Source organism: Coptis chinensis, chromosome 9, assembly GCF_015680905.1.
Source record: "Coptis chinensis isolate HL-2020 chromosome 9, ASM1568090v1, whole genome shotgun sequence".
Lineage (NCBI taxonomy): Eukaryota > Viridiplantae > Streptophyta > Magnoliopsida > Ranunculales > Ranunculaceae > Coptis > Coptis chinensis.
This window is the reverse complement of record NC_141464.1, coordinates 9,190,179-9,204,911: the sequence shown is the minus strand read 5'-3', so window position 1 is coordinate 9,204,911 and position 14,733 is coordinate 9,190,179. Positions and strand designations below refer to the sequence as shown.

The 14,733-nt window shown below is 36.3% G+C and overlaps 1 long non-coding RNA gene across 1 annotated transcript; it reads left to right on the top strand.

The window, feature by feature from the left end:
- Window positions 1-11,596: 11,596 nt before the first annotated feature.
- On the top strand, window positions 11,597-13,032 carry LOC147474695 (uncharacterized). Its single transcript, XR_015209024.1, has 2 exons — window positions 11,597-12,372; window positions 12,630-13,032. It is a non-coding gene; the product is annotated as an uncharacterized LOC147474695 (long non-coding RNA).
- Window positions 13,033-14,733: the final 1,701 nt, after the last annotated feature.

Sequence of the window (14,733 nt, the reverse complement as noted above, 5' to 3'; positions counted from 1 at the left end):
TTAACGAAATATATAAGATGCCCCGCATCAAGGGTATGCATAATACATTAGATTTGCACGAACGCGTATGTTTGTTTCTCCTTTTTCCCCGCCTTTCTCTTATTTCAACAGGAAATCTTTTCAGCATAAAAGGATCTTTAAAGGCACACCCCCATTTTAAAAAATTAAAATACTTGACATGTCTCCAAATAACCTTTTAGGGCATTTAGAAGTTGGAAAAGTAAAACACCAAAATTTTAACTTTTGTCTTTTTACTCAAGTTTTGTCTTTTCACTCAAGAAACCTTCTTTAAACCCACATTTTTTTTCTCACCCCTCTCATTTTCCAATCCAAAAAAAATTAACCCACACATCTTTTCTTTCTCTACACATTCATATTCTTTTTCAAATTCTTTTGTTATATTTCTATTTACAACCCTAAAACATCTCTTTTTGTTTTTCCTTTTTTTTTTTTACATTGAGTGAAATGGAATGGGCATATGATGTTTTTAATGTTGAAAATGAACTATTTAATGAAGAGAAGTTTCAATCAAGTGACCAAGACGAGGTAACTCCATACCCAACTATTATTGTTCATAATGATTCCAATATCAATTGTTATGAGATTATTATAAGGACGACTTGCACAAAATGTGATTACAAAATATTTCTGCAAACTCAATCTATGAGGATGACCTCTTTTGTTTATGGTTGATTTTAATAGTGAGTGTTGGGAAATAGGAATAACGTCTTACGTTCCAGATGTCCTAGGCCAACTAACTTCCTAAGACCCTGGCGCCCCTACTAGAGCGACCTATAAAGCATTAGACGGTCTAATCTAGCCGTCGCTTAGTTACTTTGATAAGCATTTTTCTTGTGACAAATTTTTAGCCAGCATCATAATTCATTGTAAATGTTATAGGATCCTCTATACAGTCACGATGAGGTACCAATTGATCAACTTCGAACTTCACAAAACTCAAATGCATCTTCGGAATTGAACATTTTAACACCAACATGGTATGTATGGACGAATATACTCTTTGAAACTTACTTCTTTGACTTAATATCTTCTTACCCATGGATTAATGAATACTTAAATTGATTTATAGGTATTTGAGAAAATGAAGTGGGAGCTATTATCGTCACTGGGAAATCTCAAAATGCAATTGGTGGGAAGACTCCTAAGACTTATTTTGATATGTGAGCGTGGTGGTGAATTTCGATCTCATAAAATGGTAGAAGCAAATGAGAAGGCAACGAGAAAGATCAGAACAAAAAAGATGGATTGTCTTTTAAATTAAAAGAGTGCTTAATTTGAACGTAGTAGTTTAGATAGAGGGACACTAAGAGTTGATTGTGGTCGTCATAATCATGGGTTGGCAAAAACTATGGAGGGTCACTCTTATATAGGAAGGTTTAATAAGATGGAAATGATTCTTGTATCTGAGGTAAGTAGAGTTGGAGTCAAACCAAAAGAGGTCATTAATGCTATCAAAGCAAGAGATCTGTTAAACTCATCCTCCATGAGACAAATGTATAGTGCAAGACACAAAATTAGACATGATGAAATGGAAAATAGAACACAGTTACAAGAGTTGGGTAGATTGTTAAGGGAAAATGGATATGTGGAGCACAGTAAACATCGAGAAGGTAGCAATGAGGTTTGAAAATTGTTTTGGTCCCATCCGAGTTCGATCCAAATGGCTAAGACTTTTCACCAAAATTTTCTCATGGATTGTACGTATATGACAAACAAATATCATTTCAAGTTGTTAGAGATTGCAGAAGTGATATCGACCAATATGACTTTCACTGCGTGCCATATGTTGATGGAAAAGGAAAAAAAGTATGACTACACTTAGGCATTGGAAAGGTTTTAAGAGATACTCATGCCTGAAGTTCTAGTGTTGATTGTGACTGATAGGGAGCTAGCTTTAAAGAATGTAGCCGATGATGTCTTTCCAAATGCAAAGAAGCACTTGTGTCGATGGCACATTTCCCAGTGTGTCTTGAAAATGGGAAAAAATATTCTCAGTGACGAGCAAAACATACATAAATAAAAATGCGGTAAAGTCAAAGACTCGGGAGGGTTTTTTTGAGAATGTTTGCTTCTATAGAGTTAGCTTTTAAAGACTATCTTGCTCGTCCAATATTTGCGTAGAACATGGTTGCCTTACAAAGAAGCATTTATTGCTTACTGGATAGACCAACAAAAGCACTATGGAAACACTATGACGAATAAGGTGGAATGATTGCATGCTCGACTGAAGTTGAGCTTGAAGGGGACATGCAAACATGATTTTCTTGAAATGTGGAAATTAATCCATCCAGTTATCAATATTGAGATGAGCGAAATTAGAGCATCTTTTGAGAGGAGTTTAACTAGATTTTAGCATGAGCGCAATGACGAGTTTTTTAGTGAGCTTAGAGGATTTATTTGAAAGGGAGTTTTAGATTTTATTTTGGAAGATAGGGGACGTATAGATGTCATTGGGGTAGATGATAGTTTTTTACGACCACACGTAGCGTACTTCACACAGTTTGCCATGTGCTTATGAGCTACTGCTACTCAAACAAAAAGGGTGCAAAATACCTCTTTGAAATTGATGAATTTTGGAAAAAGTTGTCTATTGAACCGAGAGACAGTGATCTCATTAGTGTTGATTACAAACTGGCTATGAATTTATTTATTCAACGATTAGGATCCACTTCTGAAGACCAGCAGAGATCAGCAGAGATCTATGATAAAGATGATCATGGAACTTGCAATGCCTGAAAGTTCATCAGTGGAGCCACCAAAGGAGGAGGATACACCAAAGGGCTGCCTTCAGGGTAGTACTACGAAGAGGCCAACAAAAGAAGAGTGGTCAACTACCCGAGGTCCGTAATGGTTTGAGTAACCTCTGGATGCTCCACAATCCATAACGAAGCCCAAGGCCAAACCATTTGTTCTTAGGAGGAAGAAACCAAATGTTGATGTTGGTTGCTCCATTAATGAAATCGAACATCCTGCAGATGCTCCACCCATGACTCCGTAATCTGTAACGAAGCCCAAGGCCAAACCATTTGTTCCAAGGAGGAAGAAACTAAATGTTGATGTTGGTTGCTCCATTAATGAAATTGAACATCCTCCAGATGCTCCATCCGTGACTCTACAGTCTATAACGAAGCCTAAGACTAAACCATTTGTTTCAATCAGGAAGAAACCAAATGTTGATGTTGGTTGCTTCATTAATGAAATTGAACATCCTCGAGATGCTCCACCCGTGACGTACTCCACAATCTGTAACGAAGCTTAAGGCCAAACCATATGTTTCAAAAGAGAAGAAGAAACTGAGTTTTGATGTCAGTTGCTCAATTTGGATATAAGATGTCCTTTCTGCGTGAATTGCTTCAATTTATTGTTGGTTTTGAAGACCCCGTCGGCAATGGAAATTGTGGTTTCAAGGCTCTCTGCTTGTCTTTGGGAAGAAAACAAACTGACTAGTTTTGGATAAGACAAGAGTTATTAAGTGAGCTAATGTCAAACGAGGGATATTATGTGAGGATGTTTTCCCAGGAAGTTGTTGATAGATTAAATAAAAAGGATAAGGAAAAAGAAGAGAACTCGTGCCAAAAGGAATAAGTGGATGGATATGCCTTTTACTGGGTATTTGTTTACATCGAGATTTGACGTTGTGCTTGTACAGTTCTCTACATCATATTGTTATACTTTTCTCCCTATGAGATCCCCAGTGGATCTAAACAATGTTAATGTGTTTGGGATCGGTTATGTTAATAGTAACCATTACATTAAGTTAGATTTGGAAGATGGTTGCTCAATTCCAAAAATAGTGTTGTTTGGGAGCAGAAATAATAGTCTAAAAATAACAGAAGGCTTAGAAATTCTAGTGAAAAACCATGTGGAGGCATTCCAAGGGTTGAATGTTTAGGGGATTGCTCAAGCGGAAGCTTTCGAAGGAGATTCAATTTTTGTCGACTAGTGTAGTTGGGCAAATAGATATTTGAAATACTTTCTACTTTTATAGAGGATGCATGAAGAAACAATATTTTTTGCGAGGAAGAATTTTTGTAAAGACTTTGATAGAATGGAATTGAGTTTCTTATATATTTTGGAACCAAACATTTTACATGTTTAAATTGATGTTTCGACTTTCATTGTTTACATGTATTGATCTGGAACGTTTCGCCAAATTAAAATTTTAAATTAGTTAAGGGTTTTAATTTTGATCAAAATATCAAACCCATAATTTGGTCCTACATTAAGAACGATTTAGAGGAACTAACCTAAAAAGAAAAGACGTTCAGATTAGACTAAGCATTAGTTGGTTGGACTGGACCGTCTTACATCGAGATGAAATTGTGTTCGTCCTGTATTAAGAACGGTTTATTGGAACCAACTTTAAAAGAAAAGATGTTCAGATTAGGCTAACCTTTTCTACATTGGATGGGTGGATCAAAATTCAATTTTACCAACCAAAAGAAAAGATGTTCAGATATAGACAGTTCGACTAGACTAACCTATTTCATTTTGGATAGCTGATATGAACCGTTTAGTTGGTCAAAATTGGTCAATTTTTAGTAATTCACTAAAATTTGGTTCACAGTGGGTGACAAAATCTTGATTTTAAGACGATAATTAAAAAAATCATCACTAACCATTGTTTGTACACCCAAATGTTACATATTTATTTGAAACTAGTACATAGCCCGTGCTGTATGGCATTGGCCCAATTGAAGCCTACCCAGCAAAAGCTCGACTAAAAAAGCCCAACCGCCCACCAAAAGTCCAGTTGCCTTTGTTGACTTCAATAATGATCCACTACTCTTGTTGCCCCTTATTATCCTACCCACACCTTATAAGCCTTTAGATCCGCCATGTTATAAGTTAGATCCAAAGGTTAGGGGTTGCTTTTAGGGGGCCCACATCGACCATTTTTATTAGATAGATTGGATTTTAAATTTTGGTAAAATCTTGAACCCCTTGATTTGGTCTAATTAATGTTTTGTGGGTGGGGTTCATATTTTGTTAAACTTTTAGCGTTGTAGAGCTTCTAACTTTGGAGGGAGAGATAAAGTTCAAACTAAAATTTCCCACCCAAAATTTGAAATTGAAAACGAAAAACGATATTTTTGGGCTAATATTTGATGTCCGTGTTGACCTAATATAGCTAACATTATGACTTTCAGTAAGTTGGACCGAAATATTTTGTCAAAATTTCAAATTTAAGTTTGAAACTAAACTTTTCAAATTTCAAACGAAGAGAGATGTGTTGGTTGGAACTAAAAAAAGTTCACATTGGGCTATCATTTTCTACCTTAGTTGGTGGGAATGGATCATTTTACATAAAGATGAGATGTGTTAATAAGTTGATCCTGCATTAAGAATGATTCAATTGTACTAACTTAAAAAAAGAAGGCATTTCATATCGAATATCCTTGTTTGCCTTAAATGGTTGGACTGGACCGTCTTATACATAGATAAGATGTACCGGTCCTACATTAGGAATCGTTTAATTGCACTAACTTGAAAAAAAAAAGACGTTCACATTAGGCTATCTTTTTCTATCGTAGTTGGTTGGACTGGACCGTCTTGCACATAGACAAGATGTGTAGGTCGTGAATTAGGAACAGTTTAATTGAACTAACTTATAAAAAAGAAAGATGTTCAATTTAGACTATCCTTTTATGCCTCTGTTAGTTGGTTGGACTGTCTTACAGTTAGATGAGATTTTGTTGGTCTTGCATTAAGATCGGTTTAACTGAACTAACTTAAAGAGAAAAAGACGCTCTAACCAGGCTAGACTGTTCTGCTTTAGTTGGTTGAATTGGATTGTCTCCTTCATAGATGGCATTGTGTTGGACTTTTTTTCTCGCGCTATTAGGGGTATAAAGCTCGAATTGAGTGTTACTGAAGTGTGGAACTGTAGGAACCGTTATGGTCGCAGTTTACAAACCGTGAAAACCATGCGCAACGGAATAAAGGTTCTCACAATTTTGGATAGAAATCATACCTTTTAGATTAGCTGTGATTTCTCTGAGATTCCAAATCAGCAACCTTTTGATCTTCTGTTGTATTCCTATCCTTAGATTGGACGTTGTGTGGGCAACGATCTACTAACCCTTTCTCTATCTCTTTGTCTCTCTTTTTCAATCAAAAGGTCAGAACTGATTTTGGAATTAACCTTTCTTGAGAAAAACCTTAGTAAAAAACGGCCAGAGAAAGAGGGTTTCTATTTATAGGCTACAACAGGGACCATGAGGAGAAATCAGGGTTAGGTCTCTTGACGGGCTTGGGCTTTCCATGTTCGCCCAGAACACACGGCCCAAGTCCGTCAACAAATGACTTATTCCACTAAAAACCATTGTTGCACTACCGCCCTAATCTCAAATTACGTGTTACGTTTATGTGCTCCATATTATATGCTTGTTGATCTCCCCGTGTTTAAGATATCGAATGCCCGTTGATTAAGTCAAGTTACTGACAACTACATTAATCAACTTCTTATGTCCTTGAGTAGTACCACTCAACCTCATTGTCATGTCGGATTAAATCCACCTGTAGGGTTTACATGACAATCCTTATGAGTTCCTCAAGGGGACATCATCAACCCGACTTTCTGCGGGTCACAGATTCCTTCTATAATCAACAACACACCTTACATACAATGTAATTACCCAATCCATCGAGTTTGTTGATTCACAAATGAATCTCACTCATTGATGATTTAAAGCAATGCACAATGCACGTAAGTTCCCGTTATTATATCCGGATTAAGAGGACAAACATCCATAATAATAAAGGTGTTTGTTCTCTTATATAGTTAGTATAAAGAGAAACAACCTCACTTGGTCCTGTTCAATACACACAAAGTGTACTAGTGTAATCCTGTAGTCAAGATAGACTAATACCAGATTATACTACAACCGTACCAATGGTTTGTCCAAATCCATCTAGGTTGTGAGCGTTTACTTATACTTTATAAGATACTGATGATATGATCTTCTGTGTGTCACCACACACCATATCATCTACAACATAAAGTATTAGACGCATGCATATAACTAATAACATATATAATATGCATAATATTTGTCTATTTGATTCTCATTCAAAATATAAAGAATTAGAGTTTATACAAAAGTAATGCTTTTAGTATATAACCCTATCAGGAATAACCCCGTTACCACCTTCTTTGTTTTTTGTCATTTAGTATAAAAAAAACTAAAGAAACAAGTCTCGCGAAGGAAAGGAATGTGAAATGCAAAGACAGTCACACTCTACTTTTTGTTATGTATAATTTTTGTGCATTTCATAGCATTTGGATCGGTTTTGCACCAAGTGTGCGTTGGGTCACTTTGTAGTTTAGTGGTGAGCCTTGTTATAAATGAACGTAGAAAAAGAATAAGTAAACATAAACGAACTTCCAGGACGTCTGTAACAAGGCCCTTGTATTCTGGGTCTCATAAAATTTGCTGCACAATCAATTAACATTCCATAAAAGACAAGAAATATGACATTATGAGAATATACCATCTAGATACAAATTGAGCAAAAAAGATAGGAAGACCAACAATAGGTTTCAATTTCTCCAACAAGTTCTGCAAGTGCAAACCATCCATTTCTCCTCTCACAAGCATTCTTTATAACTACACATGTGACCGCATAGGCCCAAAACTCATGCACTCGTTCACTCAAGTGATAGGAATTGAGAAGTTTTAGACAAGAGACAAAATGTAGAAACAAAGTTGAAGAAATGTTAATATGTAGTAGTAATAATGATTTCGTGTATGACAGAAAAAGAACCTAAAGATTTAAGAATGAACATGCTTGGAGTGCAATTGAACCGACGTGGTCGTTTTGTTGTGAAAGAGAGAGGAGCGGAGGTGATATTAGGGCACAATCGCTTTAGAGGAGGAAGAGAAGTAAAATTTGAGTTTGGACCTGCCCATAAGGGGGGTTAAGTTTGGGGGTCTGCCTTGAGAAAAATGGGGTCTGTCTTGAGATGGGGTCTGCCTTGAGAGATTCGGGTCTATAGGTAGTCCTTCCCAGCAGAATGCCCACCTGCCTTTTTCTAGTAAAGCCCATAAAGTTAAAAATAAAACCCAACAACCTTTTTGGTAAAGCCCATAAAAAAGACCAGCTTCCATATTTGGTAATGCTCGATATTTCCCAGTCATTGGTATATACAAGTTCAAAGAAACCAAATTTAAACACATAACAAAAAGAAATTATTATAAATTATAAGTAGTCAATAATCTTACACTTTCCACCACCAAACACATTGTGAAGGCCCGGCTTCGGCGTCCAAAGAGCCTATTTATCCGATCGAACTGAAGCTTGATTTATCTTCCAAAAAAAAAAAAAAAGATATGTTCTTTGGCTTTGGGGCATTATGTTGTTCAGTAAAATGTCCATTATGTTGTTCAAGAGATTCTGTTGTAATCTTCTCGAGGGCATTTTTATATCTTCAATCTAGTCCATTTTTACAAAGTTCAAAAGTCAAACATTAAAATTATCAAAACTACTAATAAAATGAATAAAACTAAAGAACAAATAAAAGATTAGAAACTAACCAAGAGTAGAAAATGTTTGGAATGGAAATTAGAGAATAAGAAGAAGAAGAGTTTGTGATGGTTTTTGGGGAAGAGTAGAGGAGAGAAACAATAATAATAATGGGCTGCATATAGAACCACACCATCTTATCTGACTCTATTAATTAAAAATAATAATAGTCAAGTATCACGAAATGAAGTTACGGAAAAAAAGTGTACGTAATATTTCACGAAGTTATCGAAAAATAAACAAAGGGTCATCAGATTCTCACAGGGCTATTGGGTCGCGATGCTTGATCAAAACGAACCTGTTTTTTGTGATTGCCTGCAAAAGGAAATAAAGATAGGAAAAAAAGTGTACTTAATATTTCATGAAGTTATCGAAAAAAAAACAAAGGGTCATCATATTCTCACAGGGCTATTGGGTCGCGATGCTTGATCAAAACGAACCTATTTTCTATGATTGCCTACAAAAGGAAATCAAGATAATTGAAAGTGGTATAGAATTGTTCATCATCTTGAACAATTTTTTCTGAAGAACAGCATCTTCTATAATTTTGATATCACTCTATCATCCTTTTTGACCTCGTTTAATTTTGGAAGAAGAGAAGAATAAAATAGAGGGTTTGAAGAGATGAATTTTTTTTTGGAGAGTTGGGAGTGTTTTGTAGAATTGAAAAAAGAGTATAGAAAGAGGTTTTTAACTATTTTGGGCTACGAACAATTGAAATCGGCAAAACAGGGCGTAAAATTTCTTTTTTTATGAAAAATCTGATGTGTCAGTCTCAGAGAAAAAAGGAGGGCTGACGTGGGTCACTGGGAGCATTCTCAACTACTCAGTATTAATGGTCTTTGATATATATATGTGGGGTCGGTTCATGAATTGCTTTGCTTCTTTTCAAAATGTGATTATGACATGCAATATTGTATTTGCTATCCTATTACCAAGGAGCACATTCTACTTCCAAAATCCACAACCTATACCAGTAATAGTCCTCTTGGCTTTGGGTCTGTCTCGTGTAATGATGAATACAAGGTCATTCGTATTGTTTTGAAGAATCCAAGGAGTAGGAATAATGAGTAGGTCATTCGTATTTCAAAGGTACGGTTCCCTTAGTCACAACATGTTCGGTTGCAACCTGTTCTTCTAGATCTACATTCTCATGTATTTGCACATTCTTTTGTTCACAGTGATCTTCAAGCTAAACTTCGAGTACTCCTAAACTTCATTAGTTCTTTTAAGAAAAAAATGCATCGATGGGTAACGAACTATAGACGAAATCAAACATTGGGGCATAAACTATTTTTTGAACAAATTTGGGTAACGAAGTGTACCACGTTTTGCAACGTTGGCTTCTGTTACACTTCCATCCATTTTTTTCACACGTGGCACGTTATTTTTCATTTTCTCTAATTATTTTCCTATGTGGCTATGTAAAACTTGCCACGCCGTTGCTACACGATATGCCAGCACGTGAAGAAAACCATCAGAACTCATCATCATCAACAACTCGTCGATCGAAGAAACTCCATTTAAGAAAATTTCTTCTTCAAAACATGAACCAATGAGCTCAATTTTTATTTAATTCAATTATCACCACTTCAATTTCTCATTTCTTTTTTCTCCCTATAGACCCTTGTTACAAAATCTCTTATTCCAGCTTTTGAAGAAGCAATTGTTGTTGACATCAATAAATCAACCAATTCATCAATCGATTATGAAGAAATTATTAATCAATCACCTAATTTCTCAAAGGTAATATGCATATCGATCAATAATTTTGTTAATTTTCATTCAAATTTCTCATATTCTTTACTTAATTATGTGTTTCCAGTTTTAGAACTCGTTAACTGCTTTATTAGATTTGACCAATTCAATTGTAACAAACGATTCCCCATCTGATTTCACTCCTACTTCAAAGCTCATCGATGATAACAAACAAGAAAAAGTTGTAATCAATTGCTTTAATTTACTGATGACGGTCGTAAGATTGTTGTTGATTTTCTTCGAGAAGATCATTTTCAGTTAGTGGGTTCTTTTAGCGTTGATCTTACATCAAAGAAGGCTCTAGATGAATCGGTTAAGATTGTGATTGACAGTTTGTATGAGTTACTCAAAGGAGAGAAGAACAGGTTTTCTGATTTTAGTATTGGTGATGAAGATGTGAATTAGGTTTGTTTGTTTGTTTCTTTGAATTGTTTCAGTTTCAGATGTTTTGTTCTCCTACTTTGGTAAGCAGCAGAGTTATTTTACTCACATGCCTCCTACGTGACAAGTAGTTGTTGGGGGCTGTGTTTTGTGTTAGCATAACACATGGCAAGTTTTACATAGCCACATAGGAAAATAATTAGAGAAAATGAAAAATGGCGTGCCACGTGTGAAAAAAAATGGACGGAAGTGTAACATAAGCCAACGTTGCAAAACGTGGTACACTTCGTTATCCAAATTTGCTCAAAAAAAAGTTTATACCCCAATGTTTGATTTCGTCTATAGTTCGTTACCCATCTATGCATTTTTTTCGTTCTTTTAACTTGGTTTAAATGTTGAAATTACCTCTTAGGGTGACCTAACAATTCTATAAAGTCCAAGGGACATTATGTTTGAAGACCCCATTATGGTCGTTCCAAATGTCGAATATATGGTGAATCCTTGAAGCGCCCCCACAAACTTCAAAGAGCAGAACCTAAATATGTAGATCGAAAGAACACTATAAAATACTATATTAAATACAGTGCACATTGTAAAAATGAAAAAAATAAACAACCACTAAGAATCAACAAATAATAAAAGTTAAAGGAAGAACCACAATGTAATGTCAGCTAGATAAGTGAAAAGAATGGCAATAAAATTTTATTAGGCATTTTCAATTTTTCACAAACAATATCATGTAGATAATAGAAAAATCCGGCAGTAAAGTGTTTCTTGCTAGGCATCTTGTCAAACGGCCTAGGGAAAACGAAAGTGTTAAAGAAAAAGAAGAACATTACCAAACGAAAGTAAAAGAAGGAGAAAAAGAGAATAGAAGAAGGGCACACCTGAAGAAACCGTTTGCTAGTTTGCTCTGAAAACTGAAAAAGACGTATTTAGTTATTTAGTAGCCGAGGACCATGTGATCAGCCTCTCCTTTTCTCTTCTTATTACAACGTTAAATAAACCGCCATTTCTACAACGGTTAAAAACTACCTCTTACCCTTTTCTTTCCCTCTTCTCATTTCATCGCCACTTTTTTAAACACTCACTCAGATTCTCAAACCCCAAATCTCAAGCGCCATCAATGGTGCTTGGGATTCCATATCGTTATCTCTCTTCAATGCTAAAATTGAAAAAGAGGGATCACCAAAAAAATGGAAGATTTCTCTTCATACCCTCACTATAGTGATGACCCGCCTAGTAGTCCATTTGAAAATGTACTTAGACTATTTGAAGACTCATCGAACCATGAAATTAATTTTGACAAAATTGCGGGCCCTTGCCATCCAATTGATGTAGCGAATCCTGATGATGTTATATTCCTAGGAGAAAATGAAGGCGGTGATGAATTTGTGGTTGATGATGATGTATATAGTAGATTTACTAGTCAAGGAGAATATATATTCGACAACAAAAACAACATTGTTGGTCCTTCTGGATGAAATGATAGTTTGCCAAATGAAAGAGAAAATGTTGATCGTTTTGTAGATTCTACGGATTTTTTAAATGGATCAGTTCAAGAGGAGGTTGCGAATGTGAATTATGAATGCGTAAATGCAAGACCGCTTAGTGTTTGGCCTCCGCAACCGATTGCATTTAATTGCAGTTGTTGTCAAGTACTTAGAGATATCGTTCACTCCAATGGTATGTTTGCGTAATTGGAGTAAATTGTGAACCGCTATTTCAGTGTTGCGAAAAATGGCCAAAGTAAATAATTTGTTTAGCAGCACAGTGGTAACTTTGTAGAGCATGTTCAATAAAGAACTTAAAACAATGCCCTGCCACATACGGACTCGGATTTTTAGCCTATAACCTATGGAGTAGCCGAGTAGGCAAATAATATCTTGATGCTTTTATTTGTTTTTAGCATTAAATTGAACCTTTTCCTTTTTCCGGTACAGGTAGTAGTACTACAAGACTTGAGATTCATGGAAAAGTTGGCATAATCTGTCACACAATTCTTGAGAAGTGACATGATGCTGATGGAGGTCCAATAGTAGAGTGTCAAATGATCGAGTAAGAATTGAATTCACTAGTATGCTTTTATCTTCTAGTTTAAAACTTAATTGACAGTGAATATGGGTTGGTCATGCCGTAATGTCCTGTTTTATGCTCTTATTTTTACACATTTGTCTGACAACCCTAAATAAATTATGTAGTTCATTTCCAAAGATGCATGTAACTGTAGGTGGGATCTTTGAAAAAATGTCACAGTGGCAGTCAGAAATGATGATTTTACTATAGTGAGCTGTTGATATAAAGACAAGAACCAGTGAACGACAATATATAAAAACATTTGAATTGGATGTGATGTTATCCTTCTTTGACTTCTAATCTTGGTTAGGAGCACATTTTAAGTGAATAAATTAACTGCGCTGGACTGGTGCTTATTGTTTTTTCTCTGTGATGCAATAGCTTTTGCATGAGAAGCATAGATGATGTTAAGCAGTACCTGATTGAGTACTGTGAAGAGCGGAAACAGGTAGGATTTGTTATGTTGCAAGATCCATTCTTAACCTTTTACGATGCGCTATGTGTGGGGCTCATTTGCAATGAGAATCCAAACACATTTGAGATCATCCGGCCAATTGGAACTGAAACAGGTTGATACTGCTTCTCCTCCTCCTCCATATAAATTTTATCTCCATATTTGTCTCTTTATCTCCATATTTATCTCCATATAAACATTGACAATCCCCTTCAAAATTCAAATCTTATGAAGTTCGATAAATGACCTTAAGATAGTTAAGAGGCTAACTGAATGTTCTACCACCTTGATCTCAACTTCGTCTGGCAGTAGTAGTGTAGTACTTCTTAAGAAAGCTTTCTAGATATATCAATTGTTATACCCAACATTGGTTGCTGTTCCCGCCTTCCTGTCTGCATGAAATGTTTTCCGTTGACCACTGTTGACTGTCGTTTTTTCATGTTTTTCTAGCAATAGTATGGAGAAGACTACTGTTATGTGTCCTTGGGGCTTCCTAGGAGGCACACTATCAATGGAAAAAGGCAACCTTGATGCTCTTCAGACCAAGGAAATTCCAGCTCAACGACGAACTGTATCTTTTGCCGATAAAGTGCGTGGGGAACAACCACAACACCTTGATGTGGAAGACCTACCCACTCTAGAGATGAAAGGCAATATGCCTTCGATCAAACTGCCGAAACAAGCGGTGGAACGAGGGCGACAATACTGCAAATACTGCTTGATTGGAAGGCTCGATTTTCACAAAATCAAGCTTGAGGATGTAAAAAGTATGGCCACAATTAAATGGAAGCCGCAAGGCGACTGGAAGATCATCCCGCTAGGTAAGGGATTCTTTATGATAAGGCTAACTTGTGAACAGGATTGGAGGAAAATTTGGGGAGGAGGTCCATGGAATTTTGGCAAGCAAACCTTGCAGTTAACGAAGTTGTCTCCTGATTTTGACCCTGATGTGCAAACCAAAACCAATGCAGCTGTTTGGATTAAGTTTCCCATGCTTGGCCAACTATACTGGGATTACAAAATACTTATGTCTATGGGAAGGGCATTCGGTTCACCAGTCGGAGTTGATAAACATACCCTAGATAGAACCTTTGGCAACTTCGCCAGTGTTTTGGTGGAGGTAGACTTATCAAAGCCAATTCCCAGTCAGTTTTTGGTTGAGGAAGATGAGGGAAAATCTTTTTTGCAAGATGCAGAGGTGATCCGCCTTCCAAACTTCTGTGGGCATTGCAAATCTGTAGGGCATTTGGTTGCCGAATGCAAAGGGCTACAGAAAGAAATTAGAAGGGATGAAGCTCTTAAGGACGTTACCCATCTAGAACCCACCAAGCAGAAGAAAAAGAGGAGTAGGAATAGGAATAAGCAGAAAGAGAAACCAGGTACTAGTGGCGTTAAGAATGCACAAGGAATTGAGGTCCTTTCTCAAGAAGTTGTGCACGTTGCTGAAGCTCTGGAGGGACAAAACATGGTTCCTGCCCTAGTTCTATCTCATGTTTTGGAAGCTGATGTACCACATA